This window comes from Hirundo rustica, chromosome 2 (genome assembly GCF_015227805.2).
Source record: "Hirundo rustica isolate bHirRus1 chromosome 2, bHirRus1.pri.v3, whole genome shotgun sequence".
Taxonomy (NCBI): Eukaryota; Metazoa; Chordata; class Aves; order Passeriformes; family Hirundinidae; genus Hirundo; species Hirundo rustica.
Genome location: NC_053451.1, coordinates 4,403,444 through 4,416,557, shown reverse-complemented (window position 1 = coordinate 4,416,557; position 13,114 = coordinate 4,403,444). Strand labels below are relative to the sequence as shown.

General features: G+C 40.8%; 1 protein-coding gene across 7 annotated transcripts in view; it reads left to right on the top strand.

The window, feature by feature from the left end:
- Positions 1-13,114, top strand: part of DCAF6 (DDB1 and CUL4 associated factor 6) — a 75,224-nt gene that overhangs the window by 693 nt on the left and 61,417 nt on the right. The window lies entirely within an intron of this gene.

Sequence of the window (13,114 nt, the reverse complement as noted above, 5' to 3'; positions counted from 1 at the left end):
CCCCTGGAACGCGCTCGGTGCGGGCCGATCCGCCCGCCCTTTGTGTCCCCAAGAGCTCCGCGGCCACCGAGGGGTCCCCGCGGCCGCCCCAGCCCCCGGCTGCCCTCGCCTCGAAGCCCCAGCCAGGTATTTTCACTTTCCAAGTTAAAGCCAGCGCCGCTTTTAGTTTCCGAGGCGGCGGGGAGGCTTCCGTGGCGTGAAGGAACTATCGATATTCTTTGTCATGGCGCAGGTTGTGTGAAAAAACGTTACCCAAAACTGTTTTTTAAAGCCCGGTGTTTATTCACGTGTTTTTGGAGGCGTGGCGGTCCGTGGTAGTGGCGCTGTGGGTTTGGGGGGTGTCTCCGCAGGGTGGATGGCTCGGTGGGTCGGGGACGCCTTCTTTTGTGCTCGTGTGGCAGAACGATTCCTGCCTTGGAGTGGAAACCTCGAGTACTCGAGATGGAGCTTGATTTACAGCGTTGTAAAACGAGTGTCGTTCTGTGCCTCCCAGGCTTTCCCGGCTGGGCTCGGTGGTAAATGGTCTGTCGTTTGGTTTTTTCCCTGGTGGAATTTAAGGTGGCATATCACATTACCGAGCCTAGCTCAGGAGTTTTCTGTCTGTAGTCCCTGAGCACTCAGTAATCCATAAAAGGTGAATCGAGGAAATCAAGGTTATTGCTGATAGGTTTCTACCGATTACAGAGAGGGAGGTGTGTGTGTGTGTGTATGTGTACAGCGCTCAAGTCCCTTGGAAAGAAATTTTGAGTTCTAAAATTTAAAAAAAAAGGTAGAGAACTAACGATCTGCTTTTGATTTTGGTTATGTCTCAAGCTGTGCTTGGCCAAACCTTAGCTGAGGATTGTTCTAACTTTAGTGATCAGTCCTTCTGACTCTGGATTTTTTTTTTTTTTTCCTTTCTTTTTTGTATTCTCCAGTTGGAGCAGAAAAGCTCCGTGTTAAAATTAGGACCGTAGTGTGCAGATTCTGAAAAAGAACCTTTTCTTTTGAAGATGACCTTTTGTTTGTTTGTTTGTTTTTCTGCTGCTTTTACACGGTTGTGTTTCTGAGAGTTGAAGTACCAAGATTTGAACGGTAGAAATCATCTTCCCAGACTTACCAAGATGTCCTTTCTGGACGCTGCTCCAATAAAATGCACGCAACTTTAGTTAAAAACAAAACTCCGGTGCCTGGGTTAAGATCTCGTATTTACTGTTTTTTCTTTCACATAAACAAGTTCAGCTGCTTTTGAGCCTTGAAAAAATTGTACCTGGGAGAGCTTTCCTGCTGGATTGATGTTGAGATCTGCAGTGGTGATGGCAAGACATGCTCAGTCCTTACTGAGCTTTTCAGCAGGGGCTCGCTACAGGGTGTGCTCGCCTTGTGGAACCACCGCACTTTCACCCCAAACGGCGTTTATGGCCTTAATAAACGCATTAATTCGACTGCTAGTCAGGTGTGGTTGTTCAAGTGCAGATTTCCCAGACAAGAGGCCTGCTGTTGTGCTTTTTTGTGTGCAGGGCCGTGTAGGTGTGGGTCTTTTCCCTTTCAGATTTCAGCGGCTCTGCGTAGGAGCTTTGTAGCTTTGTTTTCTGGCCCTCTGGTCAAGCCCGCAGCGGTCAGGTGGGTGCCACTGCTTGTTGGTCACTGCTGGTGTGATCTGCCTGGGAAGTAAGGCTTCCTCCTACTTAAAATTCCTTTTTTTAGTAGTGTTTCAACAGTCTGAAAGACAGAACAAATGGAGGGCAGGAATTTCATTTTAACTTGGGAACAGTGTTGGGAGACTCGAGGCATGGTCGATGTGCATTTTTTGGTTTGGGCAGATTTTTTTTGTGAATTTTTCTAAGCAATTATGGATACCGGTACAAAATGAAGCAGTTTCTATATCTATCTCTTCATTGCCTGCCGCACCTTTTCAGCTACCAAATCAAAGGAAAAGCATTATAGCAATGCTGTAATTGACCAACAATGCAGTTGGGAGGAAGGCGTGTCTGTGTGGTTGGTACTTGCGTAATGAGCCCTTCGCTGGGATGGTTGTGTTGTGCTACAGTGTAAAATATCAGAAATATCGACGGTGACCATGTTTTGAGGGAAGACATCTGAGAAGTAATTGCTGTTTCCTATTTACTCAGTGTTTTAGTTTCATGTGAACTGGCAATCAAGTGTCACTCTATAAATAGCCTCTCTCAGCTTCTGAAAACAGCTGCTCCAGGAAGGATCTGTGTAATGTACCTTTCCATGCAGATAGCTCCCCCCTGGAATTTATGGCCTTGCAAAAACTGTCTGATTTTGCAAGATCTCTCAATAATTGCTCTGAAGCCTGGTCAGTTCTGGACAGAGTTCCAGAGAAGCAGCTCGTGGAGATGGGGCCGCAGGTGCGTCCCTGGGACGTGTCCTTCAGGTGTTAGCCCTTGGTGAGAGCTCCTGCTGCGACGAGAGAGGGAAGATGTGGGTCTCAGCCATGTGTCTGTTTCCTTCAGCATTTGTAGGCTAATTAGTCTCAGTTTCAGACACTGCTTGTATTTGAGGTCTCCAGAGGAAGCCAGGCCTGGGGGAGGCTGTCAGTAACTCTCCTCTGATTCAGTTTAGGCATCCTCTTAGCCCCGTGCTGGTGGGAGGAGCCCTGCTGCTGGATCACAGATGGAAACTTGAGTTTCAGGCTGCTTTCGATAGCATGTGATGGTGCTTTCACCCTGAAAAGCATTGCTGCAAACTCTAGTATCCAAGTTAAATTCTGCCGTGAAGCTGGCAAGTGTAATTACTCTGGATGCTTCCACAAGAATCTCCAAATCTTGCAGTTTTGTAGTCGTAGTGGCAGTGTTTCAGGCAGGGGTGAACAAACCTGTTCTGGTGGCAGGTAAAGTGTTAAAGTGTTCTGTGCCAGCACGATAAAGGCCTCAGTGTGGATTAAATATAGCATATAACGATTTGGCCGGAGAAATGGCAGCATGTGTTTCTTGCAAGAAAGAGGGATCCGTAATTCCTCTGAAGTATTTAATGTGATGGGTTTGTTTGCTTTTCTGTGAAGGGTCCTGGTGCCAAGAATGGCTCTGTTTAGACAGGAGGAGGAGTGCAGACATTTCCTTTTTATTTGTTTTTTTTGGAGTTTTTGTTTGGTTGGTTTATTTTTGCTGTCTGACATAGCAGGTTATCCACAGAAAGTCTCTCAGTCTAAAAGGAGAGGAGCTGATGCTGTATTTTAGTTCAGATTGGTTATTGCAAGCTGTGGTGCTTGATACAGTGGAAGCAAATATCAAAATAATCAGCTCTCCCCAGTCTCTGATATCGTCATGCAGATAATATTTACTGAAATCTTCGTTCCTTCTTTTTCTTTTAAGTTTAGCGTATATCTTAGAGATGGCATCGTGGTGCTTTCCCCTGAGCGAGCTTTCTTTAAAGATTGTTTCCTGTCTTACTAAGTTTTTATCATCCTGGTTTTTAAGATTTGGGAAAAGTTTGAAGTCTGTAAAAAATTTACTGTAAGGAAACCAGTAGTTAGGTTCATTGTGATCAAATTTTGTAAATCTTCAGCAGTTCTTACTAAAAAGAGATCTTAGTGGAATATTTGCATGTAGGGACAATTTACTAAACTACTTAGGTTTCAATAGTTCCCCCTCTTTATAGGGATGAACCACAGTAACCCCAGAAGTAATTACAGTTTTGAAGCTGATTGCCCTGATCATACGTAGGGTCAAAACCCAGGCAAGAATAGCTATTACAACTGATTTGTTTGGATATTGACTGCCTTCCATTTATATCAGTTTATAAAACTAGTTGGGGCTGGTTGAATGAAGATGGAATTGGGTGTTGCTGTTGAACATTTGGTACTTCCTGAAATACATTGCCCAGAGTGCAAGAGTGAAGCTAAAATACTTCCTTAAAATACTGTAAACTTTCATTCTCTCTTTCGCTTTTCTTGGACAAACAAACCAACCAAACCCAGCAGAATGGAAACTTGAATGCTGGGGAGAGCAACAAAAAAAAAAGGCATTACTGTCCCTAGTTTTTGCTCCAGCGGTATTTTAACGTGTGGTATCTTGGTCTTTGAAAATAATGTTGAGTAAGAAGGGTCAGACAGCTTTAACATGATCAGCTTTGTAGCTGGTGCCCTTGCAAAATTGGAGATGGGCAGAGTATTTAATCAGCCTTTCTTCTTAAATTCTTTCCATAATACTTTTGATGTTTAGGTTGTGTGTGTGTGTGTGGGTTTTTTTTTTCTTCCCAAGTACACTGTTATATTTCATGTCCTAAACCTCTGGAATTAACATTCTTTTCCACCATGAGTTAAAAACACTCATCTGTCACAGCTAAACTCCAGATCTGGTAGAGGTGTTTTTATGTTACTTTTTCTTCAAGTCTTAGAGATAACTGCTGCTTGAAAAAGAAGCATTATAAATGTAGCTGCTGGTCTAGTGATGAGAGCACAGTTCTGTAGTGATATATTCTATCATACGTCAAATACTTTGTGAAACTCGGCTAACTGAAGTGTTTAGAAAGATGTAAGTGAACTCCCCAGATTATTTTTTCATTAGAGGTGTTTTCTGAATAATGGAAGTAGGCAGAGGCAGAATTGAATTTCACAGTGTAATGAATGAGTTAGAGGAAAATCCATCTGTGGAACAGTTTTTACGTGCTCAGTCTAATATTGGAAGGAGGCAGGAAGCGTTAGGAAGGCAGGAAATTTGGTGTAGTCATTGGATCTTCACTGGTTGTGTAGAAAAGCTTAAGATGCATAAGAGCATTGTGGAAAAGGGATGTAACTTTTTAATTGAAAAAACCATGAGGGAGGACTGTGATCGGGTATTGCCTTAAACTGGATATCTTTGGAGTTGTTTCCTCTTGTTAATAAAAGCAAGGCTTAGTGACTACAGTCCTCAAAAGAATTACAGATGGGCTATTGAAAGAACAGCGTGGCATCGAGACCTGTTGATAACAAATTGAATTTGGAGGAGTTTAATAAAGAGACTGTGTCTGAAATGAGTTCCCTGATACTATCTCATTTAAATTGGTACCAAGGAGTAGAAAGGCACTGTATGTATGTCTAAAACAGCTTGTAGGAAAAGATATTAGGGGTGATCCTAGCATACAGGATTAATGATTTTTTTTTTTTCCCTACTTCAAAGTAAATCAGCTCTGATAATAAAGACACCCATTTTAAAGCCTTTGATGTTGGTAAAGAATAATAGAAGTGCAGTGTAACAGAATCATCTGGACAAAACAACAAATAAAAAAATGCTGGCTGGTTGTAATTTGGTAAATATCAGAAAACCAGAAAGAGATGTGAGCTGGGAGTCAGGATTAAGGTTAGATGAGTATTTCTGTGGCCTGAGTGCTGAATGCTTAATTTTAATTTCAGTCTAATCAGCTTTCTGTTATCTTTGGGCTTACTTCACCCATAGACCAACTGAGCTATGGGAGTGGAGGACAGGACCCACTTGGTCCTGCAAGTGGTTCAGCCATGTAGCATTAATCTAGGTAAATTTGATAGCTTGTTTTGCTGTTATCTTAGAAATCTTTGCTTGTAGTTAATATCATTGACCTTTCTTCAGTTACATCTTCCTGTGTTTTGTGGTTTAATCGTTATGGTTTGTTACTGCCTCTTTCTCCTCAATGTTGTCCCATTTTGCTGCCGTTCAGTGATAACATGTTGATGATCATTTTTGTGTGTTTTCTTAAAAAAAAACCACCACAAAATAACATGCAGGGTCTGGGATTACTTGGTGCCTTCTGTCACTCTGTCCTGAAATAAGAGAATGATTTTCAATGTTTGTTTTTAGGGTGCTGGGGATTGATAGTAGCACGGCTTCTGTTTTTTTATGTACAAACACCAGTTTGTGTAAAACTGTAGCCCCTTATGGATCACATTATTCTGTTCTTTGTGGGATTACCTTGCAGAAACCTGGTTTTGGGTTCTGTTTTTTCCTTTCTTTTATTTATTTAATTTTTTTTTAAATACTACTGCCTGGATCAAAACTTATCAGTGAACTACTTACTGAGTTTTAATATTTTAATTTTCTAAACCACCAACTTTTTTGCTGCTGTTGTATTTTGACAGATGAATTAAAATGGAAGGTGGATTTCTGGCATTATATTTGGCCAGCAAGAAATGATGAAAAATTGGTATGACTGTTTCAAACTGTTGATTTTCTGTCCTTCAGAAATTCAGGAGACCTTTTAAGTTATCTGCACATTTCTCATAATTTCTTGAAATGGGTAGAACTATGCAGATGTACTTTTTGATTTTAAGGGATTAACCTTGTGTGTAATACCTGTGATTAACAGAATGTTAATCACGTGTGCTAATGGGTGCCAGGAAGTAGGAGTATGTGTAAATGGGTTGTAGTCCTAAGGCTTTGCATGTATTATAATATTTGAATTATACTCAGTCTTATACTCAGTCTTGCAAATGTATTTGCTTTATATCCTTTGGTGCTTCAGTGTTCTCCTGCAGACAGCTGGAGACTGCAGACATTTGTGTGCACTTCTAATGTATTTTCATTTTTGATTGCAATATTTCATTGCATTTACATTGTGTACTTTTAAAGACTATCTTTGTACAGGGAATGTGTTTGCTTTGTAAATAATGCCTGTGCCTTGCTACTGAGTGTTTCAGACAGCTTTGTAGTTAAGTTGTACCTTGATCTTCTAGTAATGAGCTTTGGATACATGAAAGCTGTCTCTTGCTGCAAAAACAAGTCGTGTACAGCATGTACTGGATTTGTATTTCAGGATGAGGCAGTGATGTGATCCTTTAGATCTCTTTCCTTTATTTATTTTGGGTTTTTTTTCCTCATCGCTTTCTTCCAGTTGGATTGCTTCCATTAACTGCATTAGGGCAGGCCATTAAACCTGTCTGTGTTCAGTCACTTCCAAGATGTCGCACTGCAACTCTGTGAGTTCTTGTGACTTTGCATGTGATTCCTGATCTTCTCTCCTTGGGTGTCCCCAGAATAGCCTAGTAGGATATAACTGATCGTGTCTCAAGAACCTGTTGACACTTGAGACCAGTCCTGTCCTGGCAGCAAGGAAAAGGATCAGTTCAGACACAAACTGTGCCAGCATTCAAACAAAGCTGGATTTTTCACTGTTTGAGTGCAGGTCTCGGCTTTTTCATGTCGTTGGGGCTTAGTGAGCTGGTGATTCAGATGTGTCCCAAATGCTTTAGTGTGTGTTGAATAATTAAATATTGAATGCGAGTATCATGAGATGGAATCTGAGTCACATCAGATTTTTTTTAATATCCCCTTATTTTCCTCATCTTGCTCTTCAAGGATTTGCAGGCTTTCCTCCGGGAAGATTGAATGTGTCATTAATGCTGACTGCTCTCTAACAGGTATCATGGGGAAGATGAGAATCTGTCCCTTCTCTTCCCTGTGAACTTCATGTGTTCTGAACCATCAGTGTTTCTTCAACCCTTTTTGAACTACTGAAACTTTACCAAAATAAAAAACGGTTAAATTGTTAAACCACACCCATCTCTATATTTAGGTTGCATCCCTTTGTTGTTACAGTTATTGCAGTGTGTTCCCGTTATTTACCTTTCTAGGAAATGAGGAAAAAATCTGGTTCCTTTTTAATTTGGTTTTATTTTGAAAACATTGTTATGTCCTGAGAACTGTCTTCAGTAAAAAAAGAGTCTTTAAACTTTTTTTTTCCCCCCTAGGATGAATACATATAGTTTAATGTCATAGGCAATGTAATTTTTAAAAGTAAGGGGTTTTTTTCCCTCCATTTGTTTTTAAATACCCAGGGATGATTTAATCTGCATTAAAGATTTAAAACCTAGTACGCTGTTAACTTAAAAGTCATCTACTATCAAGACTCAGCTTCCTACTTGAGCTCAACTTTTGATTCTTGTAATCTACCTTTAATCAAAAATTTGTAATCTTTAATCCTGGGCATTTTCCTGGTGTTTACATTTGTAATCTTACGGGGTTATGCCCCATATCTGTTGTGTTATCTATATATCTATTTCCCAAGTTCCCCCAAACAAACCCAGCAGTGTACAATTCCTATGCTGCCCAGGAGTAAATGGTATGTTAAATTAGGCAGGTGTGCAGAATATTAAATGCCTTAATTCAGTTCCACACTGTCCAAGTTCTCAATTTCACTGGTGGGAAAGGCAGGCCCTGGGGTTTTTTTGCTGGAAGACATGTCTATAGATATGCTGGTAAGCTTCTGTATAATCACTTCTTAATCTGTTTAAAAATGAGTATTGAGTTAGCTTAGACAACTTTAAATAGTAGGCTTTGATTTAGCCCGGAGCCTTTGTCTGGAATTCCTGGGATTAGTCCTGCTGGCAGAGTGGGAGAAGCAGCAGCCTGTGGCAGGCACTGGAAGGTGATGGCAGGACTAGCAGCAGCGGGGTCACACACCTCCTCAGCAGGGAAGAGGACATTCCTGCTAGGAGTGCTCTCTTAAAAGCACTTTTTCTTCCCTTCTAGTGATGCTGCATGCTCCAGTGTTCATTTTGCCTCAGTGCTTGGAGGTGAGGGCCCCTGGTTCTGCTACAAGCAGTTTTAACTTCTGCTCTGGGGTGCAGCAACACCGCATTTCAGCTTCGTAGATCCCGTCTTTTCTTGCTGGAAGGCGGAGCTCCTGACTAACCTTGGGTGTCACGGAGATCAGTAGCACCTGAGAGCATAAAGCAGAGTGCCTGATGAGGATTTCCCCGAGTGTTGTTAAACATTGGCTGGGTTATTACGTTGATGCCGTTTTTACAAGAGAATATTCAACATTGCTGTCCACATAGCAGTTTCAGATGAAGCCTTTTCAAAGTCAAAGGAAAGCATTTCTAAAGACATACTGAATCCGACAGTAGTGCTGTTTACTCCAACGTGCAACAATCTGCAGAATATTTCATTCTGCCTTCAGTTACTAGAAACCTCCTTTGACTTTGGAGGGGGAAGCAGAGCACAACTCTATTTTTCTTGATCTAGTAACTATTGTTTTTGCGCTGGTATCTGTTTTAGAATTTCAAGGTGTTTATTTGGGAGTCCTCTTTTAATGCTGGTGGAGAAAACAGCAAAAGCTTTTGCATGTAGTTAATCCTACATCCAGTTAATCACTTAAGCTATGTCAGATAGTTTTCTGTTGAGAGGAGTGAGGTGGTATGTGTTATCTTTTACATAGATAGAGCTTCTCTTAGTTTTGTCACGTGAATTTTGCCCTCTGCTCTATAGAAATCAGAAATATTTGCGGCGTAATATAAAAATTTCAAGTGCCTTTTGTGTCAGTGAGTAGTTTGTATTTGATCTTTGGATTACTGTCTTGGTTTAGGGCAAATTTCAGGAGGAAATTTCTGAAGTGCTCTTTCTAAAAAGCAAATTTAAGGTTCGGGAAGCAAAAAGTCTTTCAAGAAAAGTTGAAAAAATGTTTATTTAATAAGCAAAGTACTCACAATCATGAAAACAATGAATAATGTTAAGCAGTGGAACCTTTTGTTGTTCTGAAGAGATGGCAAATTCAGAGAGAGAGTGTTTTTTGTGGGGCGTAGCTCGGCTTGCTCAGTCTCTTATCAGTCCCTCCTGCACTGGAAAATGCTGTCCTGGGCCCCAGTGGGCAGCAGGTGTGAGCTCACCGTGTTTTTCTGGGTTCTCGGTCCAGAGCAGGGCTGATCAGTTCCAAGAAAAAGAAAAGCCACAGACTCTGCCTCAGCTAGCAAAAAACCTAGCTAAAAGCAAAGGAGAGCTCTCTCCTGCTGTCCATGCTGCAGGCAACACTGTGCGAGAGAGAAAGCTGAAGCTCTTATCTCTGTTTTTGAAAACAGCCCCCTCAGACATTTCACTGCTTCTCCTTCTCCCCCACGTCACTCTCAGATCCAGTTTTGAAGGTGCAAAATTTATTTCTGGGTGAAACAGATGCATGGGGATACAATTCAGCTTCATAAAGTCACCCCAGCACGACTACTTTAGAGGATTGAATAAATACCAAAATTGCTGAAAACTGGCACTTTTTTCCTCCTGTCACAAAACCTCACTTGCAGTCTGTGGCAAGAACAATACAGAAGACTTAAGTAGGGGAAGCGTAAAGATATCTGTCAGAATGTGGTGTACTTGTGAATGAAATCCACTTAGCACCAGTCAGCACAGCGCAGATGAAGTGCCTCCTCTGAGAAAGGTACTTGTACTTCATCCCATATTTTTGTGACTGAGAACACCTTAAACGCTTTACATTAATGCAGCTGGATTTTATGTGATCTTTCAGGCATAACCCATGGTAAATATCAAACAGAAATTAAAGGCATTGGTTTAAAGCCCAAATGCTTGCAACATTACCAGTTATGGAGCCCAGTGGAGGCTCATGTTTCAAAGTTAGTTACAGCCATTGCTAGTAATGCAAACATATCTCTACTCTTACCTTCAGTAACCTATTTTTGCAGATTCTATAGAAGCAAACCTAAACAGAATTATTTTCCAAAATGCTTATTTATTACCCTAAAATGTATAACGTTGCTGAACTACTTTTTTTTTGAAACTTGAGCAGATTTCTTGTGGTTTTTTTTTTTGTTTTCCTGAGATCAGATTTTGTATTAATATACTCACCATGAGATATTACAGGCTTGCTGATTTATAATTGAGGGCATAGTGTCCTGTCGTCTGTAGTTTCTGTCTTCTATGGTGTTACAATATCTGAAATTTGTGTTTCTTAATACCTAAAGCTCATTACTGAAGCCTGTCTTAGGGTTTGAGTACAGGCTTGATTAGCACCAAGTTGTTTGATGCTGGCTGGTTAGTAGCAAAGATCTAACATACTAAAATGGCAAAGAAGTCTCTTTGTAGACAGTAAAAATACTTTGTGTTTTCTTTGTAGTGTTCATGCTTTCAGGCTTCATGATGTATCATTAAGGACAGAATAATTTGAGTTATCTGCTTTGAACTTAAACCATAATGATGCAGTTGAGTGTAGTCTTTTGCAAGGTAGTCTTTCAAACATTGACAGAACCAAGAGTTACGATTTTTGGCATCTTTACAGTAGTGCAGAAGAGTGAAGAAATATAACACAGCGCCCTGTTCAAAGGACTGGAGGTCACACCCATGGATTTGGTTTCTGGCAGGACTGCTGGTTCACTCTTTCCTTTGATAAATTGCTTGAGTTTCCTGTGTCACAGTTTCAGTGAGTATAAAATGGGGCCAGTGTTGGCCTACATAGCTAACAAATGGTTTTTAAGGTTTTAATTAATCTTCAAGAATTTTAACTTACTTGATGAAAGTTAATTCAGTGCATTTTGTGTGTAGTCCTGTTTATGGTATGGTACTTGGGGAATTCTAGTTGCTGGAAAAAGTGTGTTGAGATGTGGATCAAAAGTTATACCATGATGCAGAGTTTGATGTAGTTCATCCAGCAGAATAGGCTATATACAAAGGAAGCCAAGATGCCTAAACTCTACCCTGGAAAACCAGGAGAAGTTTTGAAATGCACTCAGAGTGCAGGATAACATGTGCTCTGCATTGGGAACAGATGCTGGCTCCATTTCAGCTTTAAACTAGGGCATTCCAAATGTCACAGCGAGCCAGCGCTGGGGGACTTGGCCTTGCAAACAGCCAGCTTGATATAAATGAGTGTTCATTTGATAAATGGGGTCTATTACTGAATAAAGGCTGTCTTTTAACGTCTTACACTGTGTTGGTGCTGCTTTAGATGGAAGTTTAGTTAAATTTCTGTGGAGCTCGGGTGTGCTTTAAAGCTAAACTGTCATCGTGAAGTGATCTGTACTTCTTCAGTGGGAAGTTCTGGAGCACAGTTTTAAATTTATGAAGGTTTTACCCGCTCGAAGCGTTTGACTTGTCTGCTGTCATCAGTTCAGAAGCAGCTTTGACTAAGTTGCTTACAAAATAAAGGTATGTGTCCCTTTGCCAAAACAGGCACGTAGAAGGCACCTGATCAGAAATTCCTAAACTGAGGTTTGTGACCTAAATGGTGTCATAAGGGCTGTGAGTGGGGAGTACAGGCGATGCTGTTGTATTTTGGTATTGCTCCCTGAAGTGAGATTAGAGCTCTGTGAATTACCAGGTTGGGTAGTTCTCCAGGTGGGAGTTGCAAGGCAGCATTTGGTTTGACCTTGTGCACGGTGGATGTTTTGAAGAAATAAAGTTACAAAGAAACAGCTGCATCTTCTTTTTCACCGGCTTTCCCGTACTTAAATTCGTATTATAAACGACTCAAGGTGGGGCTTCTTTCATACACAGAATAGTCCCTTAGTCTCCAGCTTAATATAAACGAAAAAAAATATTGATCACTGCGCTGAGAGTTTCACTGTACCTGGAGGCTTCAGTAGTGCATAATGTTTGGTGAGAATGGGTGGATGGCTAAAACCTGAAAGTGTTATTGATCATTTTATTGAGAGTGGCGCTGAACCTTGAGGCTTCGCTTGGAGCATAACTTGTGAAAACGGGGGGGGTGGAGCATTAGCTTGACAGCTTTCCAAATTTCAGCTATGTAAACACTTCACAGGGAAGTGAAGTGTCACACATCACAGACATTTGAAATTTAACAGGGCCTTTTTTTGTTTTGCTTTAAGATGTTCTTGTTGATAAATTCACCTTAGCAGTTTTGAAACACGCCCCGTGTGTGTTCCACTGTCCAGTGAGAGAATCTTGGTGATAACAGTTTGATCACTCGATACGTGTCCTGGGCCTTATTTGAACACAGGAAACAATGTATTGAAGCACCCCCACAGAATTAAATGATTGACTTTCTAGGGGTACTACATAGTTAAGGGGAAAAAGAGAGAGTTTCTGGCTTGAGAGCCTGTACTTAGTATTGGGGTGGGAAAAATCCAAAGATGACAGAGGTCTTGATGCTGGTATTGTAAGAGAAAAATACTTTTGGGGTTTTGTTAAAAGCTTGGGTTTCATCCATCATCGTAGCTGAAAGGGGAGCCGGGGGGCTGAAACTTGTATGGATGCTGTGTTCTTATTAAGACCAAAAATTCCTCATCTAACAACAAACAAGTTGTTCATATCTTACTTTGTCAACAGATTTCTGTAAGGAAATTAAAACTGAAACTGAAAATGTGATTAGAACACAGTTACTGTTTCTTACTTGCTGGTTTAAGTGTTTTGGATTAAAACTAGAGCATACAGGAAGGAGAAAAATATGTTGCTCTCTTTGTTTTTAAAAATTAGTTTGAATC